The following is a 12,371-nucleotide window of genomic DNA, read 5'->3' on the forward strand; positions in this document are numbered from 1 at the left end:
AATCTAGTGTGCAGTAATTGCTGCACACATGTATATGGTGATACTTTGTTGCACATTAGATTACTGTAATATGCAGTAAGGCATCTCAGGTAGACACACACATGATGTAGAAAGGTATTTTGGGTGGTGAATCTCTCTGACAGTTTATTAAAGATGTTTCACTTTATATAAAATATATATCTATTCATTAGACCAGGGACTGGAGCCTGTCTAATCTCTTTTTTTTTTAAGTGCTTTGGAGCTGAAGGGTCAAAGATCAAATGTCATAAAAAAGGCTGAAGAAGACCCACACCCAGGTATCCTACCTAATGCAGGGTTAGCATGTCCCTGTTATGGGAATTGGGAGTGTAATTTGTAGGTTTAAGTCCCTTCAGAAAAAAAGGAAGATAAAGGCATAGCTTGCCCACATCCCCAGTGAAAGCTTTAACTACTAGAAACTGGACAAAAGAGGGGGAGACTTCATTTCCTCTTTTTTGCAGGGAAACACCCAACTGGCTTCAGCATCTAACTCTTGGAGAAGGCTGTGAATTGATAGAAAGAGGCTGCCTATAAGTTCATCACGGGGGCACAGAAGGGAATTGGTGAGTATTTATTCACCAAGGTGCCCCCGGGGGTTACAAGAAATAATGGCCACAAGCTAGCAGAGAGCAGATTTAGATTGGACATTAGGAAGAACTTCTTCACAGTTCGAGTGGCCAAGGTCTGGAACGGGCTCTCAAGGGAGGTGGTGCTCTCCCCTACCCTGGGGGTCTTCAAGAGGAGGTTAGATGATTATCTAGCTGGGGTCATCTAGACCCAGCACTCTTTCCTGCCTATGCAGGGGGTCAGACTAGATGATCTATTGAGGTCCCTTCCAACCCTAACATCTATGAATCTATGAAGTTCTTTGCAGCTGGATTTGGGTGCTAAAGTTCCAGAGAGAAATGGGACTTCCAGAGAGGAATGCCCTTGTCCTGGCATTTTTTAACAGCTGGCTAGTTTGCTTGTTCCCTGTTCAGCATGCTGAATCCTATTCTTTAGCATCTTACTCTACCTATTTGCATTCAGCAGGGGATCTGGGGGCTTTACTTGGCCTTGTAAATTCTACTAGGGAATTGTTACATCTCAGTAGTGTGTTCATGGGAACCCTGGCACAGGATGCAGTCTGTCTGACTCGCATAGAATTCTGCCCCCCCCCCCCCAACGAGACTGATTAAGATACAGTGAGAGACACACCTAAGACCCTACAGATAAGGGGACAAGAGTGAAATAACAGCCCTAGGTCTCATTTGCATCCGAGATGGAACCAGATGACCATTCATTTACATGAGAGATGGAGAACAGAAAGCCTGAAGCAAAGACTGCAGTGAATTCTGGGACCAGAGAATCAGGGGAGCACTGCATATGGGGAGTCTGTGCTCCAAATGTTAATCAACCCATGTTCACACACACCCAGCTCAGCATTTATCAGACCAGTTCTAATCTAGATTTACAAAGGACTCTCCCCCGCCCGCCCCAGACACACACACACACACACACACACACACACACACACCCCTCTAAGTTTAATAGGCATCTCGGGCCGTACATTCCCCAGTCCCATTATGGGAGGCCTATTTAAACTTGATTGACTAAAACTCAGTTGCAGGGTTAGGGAATGCTGAGGCAAGAGACCAAGTCAGAGGGGGTATGGACAACATTTGAACCATGGTAAATGTGTGGGCCGGGTGCGAACCCGGGCCCTTTGTCTCACTGCACGCGGGCTGTGGCCGGCAGCCCGGGCATGCTGGGTCAGAGAGGGAGGGCGCCGAGCTAGAATTAGGCACAGACATGTAACGGTTGATTTTAAGATTGTTTACTTACACCGAGATGGTCGCAGTACAGGCTGGAAAACTTGCTTGAGTTGCGGTTACAAACAGAAAACACAAAACAATCACGTGGAGTTTGCTAGGCTCCACGCAGACAGAACTCCGGATGTCCAGGACAAGCGCACCTCAAAATAGAAAACTCGTTGATAACTCTTATAGAAAGTTACTGCTCGAAGACGGGAAGAGGTGGGCAGTGGATCAGGCCGCCAAACTCCTCTGAGTAACACACAGGGCTTCGATGACCCTGCTGCGCACCCAGAGTCCCCACGAGATGGATGTGGAGTCCTCTTTGGCTTGGGCGGAAACTGCTCAAGCCTCTTATACGGCTAGCAGGCCAATCACTAGCCGCCACGTGTGAGTAATTTAGAACTAGCCAATAGCGAGGAACAAATTTGCATATGAAGAGCGGGAACTCTTTGCACCGTGCATTTCTGTGTTGCAAAGAAAATGCACCCTGCAAAGACAGCTGCAAAGTGGCGGGAACTCTCTTCCTTGCACGCGGGTTCTCTGTGCAGCAGAACTCCACCATGCAATGAAGCTGTAAACCCACGGGGATAATTCTGGTGCCGAAGCACACACAAAAAATCAGACCTTTGGGTCATGACATCCCCCCTTGCTGAAGGCACAACAGAATTATACTTCAAATCTATCATCCGGGTTATTAACAGCTCTGTCAATGGTTCGTGAAACTAAACGAACAAAACCAAAATCAATTAACAATAAAAGTTTGTCCTCAAGGGATCGAATCAAATAATAGCCGGCACACACACATATACATAAAATTACATTCATAACAAAAAACTGGACGATCAGGGCTTCAGTGGGCGTCATGGTGGAATCGCGCGTCAGGCCTTCGTTCCTTTCGGTGATGTTATCCCTCTCGGGGCCTCTCTCCACCAGGCACTCTGAATCCCGGATCTATAAAAGAACTCTCTTAAAATGGTTATTTTACTATTATTTACAAAATCACACGGGACTGCACGATAATGCAGTCAATTAAACTTATCATCATTATTAAATACAAATATGTAAACATGATTCTATACTGGACAGCTCTCTCTCTCTTCACACTCAGCAACTTGATGAAATCGTCGAGGAGTCGTCAACTCCTTCTTCTAGATAGTGAAAACCTAACTTGTAGGCTAGCTGCCATTGTCCTGCATCCCCCAAAATCTGAAGCTGTCGCTTATTAAGTCCAGAATGCTGCAGGAGGAATCCAAACATGTATCGCTCCTCTTGCGTTCTCTGGCGTAATACTGGATGTTCGGATTCGTGGCGTCTTGTGTTCTGAGCCTCATTTGGGCGTTGACATTCCTGATCACTGGACAGTCTTGGCTCTATTAGGATGCGCAGTCTTGGCAACTGATGAAGGAGATTACTCACAGGATGATTGACCATTGGGTTAAGCACAATTCGCAAAACCACGATGTTACTTTGCCCGTAGACCTTAATACAACTATCTATGCTGTTGAGAGTTACCGGAATGGTTCCAGGGTCTCGCAGGTGACGATGAGGCCATAGTCACATTCGCTGGAGCGGTGTCAGTCCCAGCGTACATGCTCTTGGGTTCCACGCGCAATACGAGACTCCGACGATAGCCAGTACAAGCTGGTCTGCACTGGTGTGCTCTGGTCATCCGTCATGCCATGCGTGGGCCTTTTGTTCGATCACTCCTGCCACAAGCGCTGGAATTGGATTAGGCCAGTGGACGCTAAACGCCACCATGTCGATGTCAGTGACATGTCCTCTACTCCATGAAGCTTGTCTCACCAAGAAGCTTGCTTCTTCCTGGTCCGGGAGGTCGGACCCAAGTTCCACGACCAGACGTCCCAACCACACAGCCAGAGTTTCCTCGGGTCAGATCCTGGATTCTCTACACAAATTCTGCAGTTTGGCTCGGGAGCGAGCATAATAGGTGGTAGCATGAACTGCACTCTGCGGACCGATGACTGGGCTGCTTAATGTTGCAGGCTGATCGATTTCTTCGCGAGTTGTCGTTGTTGCTGTTTCTGTTGGAGATGTACTTATCGTTACAGTGGGGGTTGTTGCTGTTTCAGGCGGGAGGGGCGGATGCACTCCTCCGCTTAACTCCCCCTCCCGTCGGCAGAGGGGTGTGGTCGGCAGAATCGACACTGCGTCGCTGGGTGGAGTCACTGGCCGAACCCTCGCGGGTTCTTCCGAAGCTCCATCCCTCTCTTTTGGCTTCTCCATGCAGTCTTCTCTCTGCTCAGCGCCATCTTGTCGGGGCATTTTAAAGATCCCCTTTCTCAGCCGCTTCTCCGACCGCCCGAATGGCCATACGCAGCTGGGTCTTCAAACTTAAAGTTTTATTCATTAGATCTGTCATAGTTTGAAAAGTTGCATTCAATTCTCCCCCCTTGTCGCACCATAGGACCACTCTCTCATCTGCGGCGCAGTCCTCCGTCTCCGGGTTTTCGCGGAGCTCGAACAGGTGATCTCGACCCCTCAGTCTAGGTATCACCATGCAAGGGGAAAGCCATCCGATCGGCATCTGCTCTGCCATCTACCGGGCACACCACGAGCAACAGACACACTACCGTGTGGGGGTTGGGCTTACTGCACTCGCCGGGTCGACTTTGGCGAGGGTCACAGCTTCGAGGGGCTTGTACAGGACCCGCTCGTCGCTCATGATACACCCGAATGCCGCAGGGTGAAGATATACTTCTTTCCCTTCTAGGGCTCTGACTTCAGAAGCTCCCTTTTCTCCCTTTAGTGAAAGGTGTCCACGGATACATCTCCTGCCCGTTCCGCCCGCCTGGTGGTACGCGATGTGCGCCTCCAGTTCTGCGACGCTTGCTACACTGCGTCTTCCACTTTTCCAAGGGCAGTTCTCAACTAATTCTAACTCTAGCGAGCTGTCTCCTGATCCCATCCTCATCGCCATGTGCGGGCTGGGCGCGAACCCGGGCTCTTTGTCGCGCTGTACGCGGGCTGTGGCCGGCAGCCTGGGCACGCTGGGTAGGAGAGGGTGGGCGCCGAGCTAGAATTAGGCACAGACACGTAACGGTTGATTTTAAGATTGTTTACTTACACCGAGATGGTCGCGGTGCAGGCTGGAAAACTTGCTTGAGTTGCGGTTACAAACAGAAAACACGAACAATCACATGGAGTTTGCTAGGCCCCACACAGACAGAACTCCGGATGTCCAGGACAAGCGTGCCTCAAATTAGAAAACTCGTCGATACTTCTTATAGAAAGTTACTGCTCGATGACGGGAAGAGGTGGGCGGTGGATCAGGCCACCAAACTCCTCTGAGTAACACACAGGGCTTCGATGACCCTGCTGCGCACCCAGAGTCCCCACGAGATGGATGTGGAGTCCTCTTCGGCTTGGGCGGAAACTGCTCAAGCCTATTATATGGCTAGCAGGCCAATCGTTAGCCACCACCTGTGAATAATTTAGAACTAGCCAATAGCGGGGAACAAATTTGCATACGAAGAGCGGGAACTCTTTGTACCGTGCATTTCTGTGTTGCAAAGAACATGCACCCTGCAAAGACAGCTGCAAAGTGGCGGGAACTCTCTTCCTTGCACGCGGGTTCTCTGTGCAGCAGAACTCCACCGTGTAATGAAGCTGTAAACCCACGGGGATAATTCTGGTGCCGAAGCACACACAAAAAATCAGACCTTTGGGTCATGTCAATAAATAGGTTCATCACAGCATCCAGCCCTTTGGAGCCCTAATCACAGGTGTTCCCATACTTTTCCCGAGACGACTGGTGGAAGTCCTCAACACAAAAGGTTATGTACACCCCAATAATTGCCTTAAGTCTGTTAAAAGACTATAGTAAGATCTGGAAAAGTCATGCTAAGCTGAGGCTTGTGCACAACAAGTAAAAATCCAAAATCTTGATGCTGCAAGCTATCTACTGTCTCTGAAGAAAGCATGAGATATCCCATCAGTATATCTGCTATCCATAGGAATTTCAAGCTGGCTCCCAAGTGTCTGGGTACTCCCTAACCTTATGTGTTTCCTGATTATCAATCAGTTTCTTGAGATGTTCTAACCAGATAACCCTTTGTCAATAGAAAAGACAATGATTTACACAATTGAGGATGCTTCAAAGCAGCTGAATTGAGGGTATAAAAATCTGTAAAAAGCAGCAGTGTGTGTGCTTCAAGAAGAAAACTCCTGTGCTGACACCATCCCCTGTTGTTCTTGGGACGCTGGAAGAACAGATCGTCTCTCTCTTCAAGGACTGTGCTACGGACTGTGCCTGTCAGCTTTGCAGCCTGAGTACCTTGGACTGGTGAGATTCCAGCATTCTCTCTTTTCTCTCTAGGCATAAATTTCTGAACCTGAACTGTATTAGTTAAGCTTGAGCTAAGTTTCCCCAAATACTTAGTGAAACCAGGGTAATATTGTCATTGTTTGTGTTTGTTTTTCTTTTGCATGTCTATTACTACTAATACCATTATATATTTCATATGCTTAGCAATAAATAACTTTTATAGTCAAACTGGTAGTAACTGGATATATTTTTCCTTCTCTGCTTCTCTTTCCTCCCGTGCTCTGCAGCAACGCTTCTTTTACCTAAGCTAAAGATCCCTGTGAAGCCCAAAAATACTGTGGAGTCTACTCATCAAGAGGTTAAAGATTGGGACGTGCTGAGTTTGAAACACATAGGAGGATCAGCTTGTACAGGCTCACTGACCCAGTTTGGCTCAAACATGCCCTAATGAACTGAATGCTGGCCCATGAGGGTGTCAGCTGGACACCCAGCCAGATTCAGAGGGATTCTGTTCACCTGTGTGCTTGTGTCTGACTGCAGTGTATAGTTGCTGTGATGAACTGATTCTTGGCATATGAGGGTGTCAGCCTGTCCATGTTGATCAACCCAGCCGGGTCAGGCGTGTCACATTAATTTGTGTGTGTTTGTGTGTATGACTGATTTGGTGACTGGAGGAACCCAGCCCCATTGAGACTGAGTCCTGCAAGATAGCTCCATTGTTGGTGAGGACTTGCAGAAGGGAGATATACAGCTCCGTATAGAAACACAAGTAACACAAGCAGCACATTGACAGAATTACCAAGACCCTAGAACCTATCCCTAATAAATGAGCTCACCCCAAAAGTAATGGGCTAATCTGGTAACAGGAATAAAGTACATAAAAGTTAGCCAGTACAAGTCCCCCTTGTGATCCTAGCCCTTTGTTTCTCTATACTGTAGTTCCTTATTGATTAAAAAAAAGGTGGTGGAGGAGTCAATGGAGGGAGAAATAGCTTTTCTTTCTCATTGAGAATAAGTACATTTAAGATTGTAAAGGACTCAAAAGTAAGGGATTCACCATTTTTGAAAGGTTGAAATCAGTCATATTAAAAATGGGGTGCTCTTTAGCCTTATGGTCAAACCTCAGAACTTGCTGTAAAATGTGAAGGATGATTTTATGAGAAATGTCCCAGGTGCCCACATTGGGTTCTCTCAGTCTTCATTAATTTCATCCGTTCCAAGCAAAAATGGGATACTAATACGATGAAATGTGAAAATGGTGACCTTTAATATAAAAAAGTGCATGGAGAGGGCTTGAAGTTTCAAAGTGGCATTAAAACATTTTCAGAAAGGTTCTAGCTCTGATACAGAGAAAAGAGAAATAATTTAATTTTTGCTGATAAACTAATTAGAAATAATTCACTCCTTGATTTTTTGTATATATAGTTATTTCTCTGCTCATCATTTACTTGGCAAGTTTTTAGTATAACAAATCAATTTAAAATGACACCTTAGAGTAGGTAATTTATACTGAAAGTCAACATCAAAATTAAAAATGGGAGATTAAACTTTGTTATTTGTGTAAGTAGAATACTTTAGTCCACATGGGGTTGCCAGTGGTTGAACCTGGCTCTAATTAAAGTGCCCAGAGCATCATGTGTATCAATGTCCCCACACTGAAAAATGTCAGTGGGGGCACTTTAAAGCTTGTCAAATGAGCTTTAGTTAAAGAACCCTTGCCACCATTTTTCAGCACAGGGATGCTGATACACTTGATGATGGAATCTGCTGGAGCACAGTAATTATCACTCTCCAGCATGTCAGAATAGCGCATCAGAGCAGCCTTGCTACACATGTATAGGCATCCAATAAGTCTGTCATCTTCTCTAGGACTAAGGAAAGGTGAACACAGATGGCTAAAATCAGAAGTGATGCATAAAATAATGTAAATTAAACCTCCCTGCACTCAAACTCTTAGTTACCTAAACCTCCTTACATCTATAGACAAGGTTCTTTGGGTGACGCTGATATGTTTTATTAGATCAACTTAAATAGTTGGGAAAAAAAAAATTAAGCAAGCTTTTGGGTTCAAAAACCCTTCATCAGGCTAAGGAAGTTTCAGCAGTTGATGTGTGCTCTTCCTAAATGGAATGAAAAGTAAAGAAGCCAGAGGCTGGGCTGGTATGCATACAAGACTGGTATGCATAGAATTCACCATAAGACGTCGAGTGGGTAAGGTAACTAGTAGGGTGAAAGCGCTAGACTTTAGGAAAGCTGATCTCAATGAACTCAGGCAATTAGTCAAGGACGCACTGCAGAGTAGGAGTTTTGAAGGGATGGGAGCCCAAGAAGGGTGGCTAAGCCTTAAGGAAACGATCCTTCAGGCACAAAGCAAGACGATCCCCTAGCGATGCAAAAGAGGGAAAGGGGCCCTGGCTGACCACAGAAATCCAGGGCAGCCTAAGGGCCAAAAGGGGAGCACATAAAAAGTGGAAACAGGAAGAGATCACCAAAGATGAATATACCTCCTCTGCTCATGCTTGTAGGGAGGCAGTTAGACGGGCCAAAACTACCATGGAGCTGAGGATGGCAACCCAAGTAAAAGACAACAAGAAAATGTTTTTTAGATATATAGGGAGTAAAAGGAAGGCCCAGGGAGGAATAGGACCCCTGCAAAATGGGCAGAAACAATTGGTGACGGACAGGGGGGGCAAGGCTGAACTCCTCAACGAGTTCTTTGCCTCAGTGTTCCTAAGCGAGGGACACGACAAGTCTCTCACTGGGGTTGTAGAGAGGCAGCAGCAAGGCACCAGACTTCCATGCATAGACCCTGAGATGGTGCAGAGTCACTTGGAAGAACTGGATGCCTTTAAGTCAGCAGGCCTGGATGAGCTCCATCCAAGGGTGCTGAAGGCACTGGCCGACATCATTGCAGAGCCACTGGCGGGAATATTCGAACGCTCGTGGCACACGGGCCAAGTCCCAGAGGACTGCAAAAGAGCCAATGTGGTCCCCATTTTCAAAAAGTGGAGGAAGGAGGACCCGGGCAACTCTAGGCCAGTCAGTCTCACCTCCATCCTTGGCAAAGTCTTTGAAAAAATTATCAAGGCTCACATTTGTGAGAGCCTGGCAGGACAAATTATGCTGAGGGGAAACCAGCACGGGTTCGTGGCAGGCTGATCGTGCCTGACCAATCTAGTTTCTTTTTATGACTAGGTTACGAAATGCCTGGACACAGGAGGAGGGGTGGATGTCGTATACTTAGACTTCAGGAAGGCCTTCGATACGGTATCCCACCCCATACTGGTGAACAAGTTACGAGGCTGTGACTTGGATGACTACACAGTCCAGTGGGTGGTGAATTGGCTGGAGGGTCGCACCCAGAGAGTCGTGGTAGATGGGTTGGTTTTGACCTGAAGGATGTGAGCAGTGGGGTCCCGCAGGGCTCGGTCCTTGGACCAGTACTCTTTAATGTCTTCATCAGTGACTTGGACGAGGGAGTGAAATGTACTCTATCCAAGTTTGCAGATGACACAAAGCTATGGGGAGAAGTGGACACGCCGGAGGGCAGGGAACAGCTGCAGGCAGACCTGGACAGGTTGGACAAGTGGGCAGAAAACAACAGAATGCCGTTCAACAAGGAGAAATGCAAAGTGCTGCACCTAGGGAGGAAAAATATCCAGCACACCTACAGCCTAGGAAATGATCTGCTGGGTGGCACAGAGGTGGAAAGGGATCTTGGAGTCCTAGTGGACTCCAAGATGAACATGAGTCGGCAGTGTGACGAAGCCATCAAAAAAGCCAATGGCACTTTATCATGCATCAGCAGATGCATGACGTATAGGTCCAAGGAGGTGATACTTCCCCTCAATCGGGCGCTGGTCAGACCGCAGTTGGAGTACTGCATGCAATTCTGGGCACCACACTTCAAGAAGGATGCGGATAACCTGGAGAGGGTCCAGAGAAGGGCAACTCGTATGGTTAAGTGCCTGCAGACCAAGCCCTACGAGGAGAGACTAGAGAAACTGGACCTTTTCAGCCTCCGCAAGAGAAGGTTGAGAGGCGACCTTGTGGCTGCCTATAAGTTCATCACGGGGCACAGAAGGGAATTGGTGAGTATTTATTCACCAAGGCGCCCCTGGGGGTTACAAGAAATAATGGCCACAAGCTAGCAGAGAGCAGATTTAGATCGGACATTAGGAAGAACTTCTTCACAGTTTGAGTGGCCAAGGTCTGGAATGGGCTCCCAAGGGAGGTGGTGCTCTCCCCTACCCTGGGGGTCTTCAAGAGGAGGTTAGATGATTATCTAGCTGGGGTCATCTAGACCCAGCACTCTTTCCTGCTTATGCAGGGGGTCGGACTCGATGATCTCTTGAGGTCCCTTCTGACCCTAACATCTATGAATCTATAACATCTATGAATCTATGAAAGACAGGCAGTCAGTCAAAATGTAGATTATGGAGTCAGTGGGTGAGAGACAGGCTAGGTGGGAGGGAGAGAAGGGGGATGAATAGTAAAGAGGTACCTGGGGAGTCAGATTTCAGGCAGGTTATGTTGTGTCATAAATCTAATGTCTATATTTAGTCCATGATTTTTAGTATCCAGGAGTTTGATGAAGTGGAGTTCATAGGCTCGTCTCTGGGAAGTGTTGTGTAAGTTTCCTTTGAGGACCAGGATTGAGAAATTGGAGAGAGAGTGGTTTTCTTGTGAGAATGTGCACAGGTAATTGGGTATGCCCGTCTTTGATAGATTTCCAGTGTGCATTCATTCTGGTGCGCAGTTGTTGTTTGGTCTCTCCTATGTATTAAGGCAGGTGCATTGGATGAGATATATTACATTTCTGGAAGTGCAGCTGTAAGATCCAGGAATGCTGATGGCTCTGTTGTGGGGTGTAGTAATTGTGGGGGTGGTGAGGATGTGTTGGCAGGTTTTGCATTTCTTGTCATGGCATGGTCTGGATCCATTTGGTGTGTTCTGGGCCTGAGGTAGTTTGCTTCTGGTGATGAGGTTAGTGAGGTTTGGTGCCTGTTTGAAGGCTAGGATGGGTGGCTCTGGGAAGGTCTCTTTAAGAATAGGGTCTCTTTCTAGTATGGGTTGCAATTGTTTAAGGATTTTCTGTATGGGTTTGAGGGAGGGGTGATATATCATAAACAGCGGTGTGTGATTTGTTGGGGTTTTTCTTCTGTACTGCAGCAATTCTTCATGTGGTATCCGGGTGGCTCTTTCAAACATGCAGTCTATCTTTGGAGGAGTGTCCTTGCTGGGTGAAAGCCTTTTTAAGATTGGTGAGGTGGCAATCCTGGGTGTTGTCTTCAGTGCAAATTTGGTGGTATCTGAGGGCTTGGCTGTATATCACAGCTTTTTTGGTGTGTTTAGGGTGATTGCTGGTTCTGTGCAGATATGTATGTTGGTCTGTGGGTTTCTTGTATAATGTGGTCTGTATTTTATCATTCTGGGTACTGATCATCGTGTCTAAAAAGGAGATGTTGGTGCTCGAGTATTTTAGAGAAAGTCAGATGGAGGGATGATGATTGTTGAATTTCTGATGGAACTCAATCAGAGATTGCAGGTTTTCAGTCCAAATGATGAAGATGTCATCAATATATCTTCAGTATAGCAAGGGTTTGATGCTGCAGTTCTTGAGGAGGTCTTCTTCCGGGTGGCTTATAAAAAGTTTGGCATACTGTGGGGCGATTTTGGTGCCCATAGCTGTTCCCGTCATCTGGAGGAAGTGTTGGTTATTAAAAGTGAAATTGTTGTGTGTGAGGATGAAGTGTATAAGGTCAGTGATATCTTTGAGTCTGTATTCTGAGTTGTAACCTTGTTCCTGTTGTTGTAAGGCAGGCTTGGATGCCATCCTGGTGTGGAATGTTGGTATATAGGCTGGTAACGTTCATGGTGGCTAGGAGGGTGTTGCTGGGTGTTCACTGACTGCCTATCTTGCATGCATACCAGCCCAGCCTCTGACTTTTTTTTTTACTTTTCATTCCATCCAGGAAGAGCACAAACCAACTTCTGAAACTTCCTCAGCCTGATGAAGGGTTTTTGAACCCAAAAGCTTGCTTAATTTTTTTTTCCCCAATTTTTTAAGTTGGTCTAATAAAAGATATCAGATTCACCCAAATAACCTTGTTTGCCTATGTCCTTAGACCAACACGGCTACAACCTACACCTCCTTACATCTACTGTATTCATGTGTAAAGGAATCTCAATCTGTTGAACATACATACCAAGGAGATAAAAGATTTATGAAGTTGTAAGTCAAAGTAAGGTCATGTTTTCTTTAACTTATA

This window comes from Alligator mississippiensis, chromosome 9 (assembly GCF_030867095.1).
Source record: "Alligator mississippiensis isolate rAllMis1 chromosome 9, rAllMis1, whole genome shotgun sequence".
NCBI lineage: Eukaryota > Metazoa > Chordata > Crocodylia > Alligatoridae > Alligator > Alligator mississippiensis.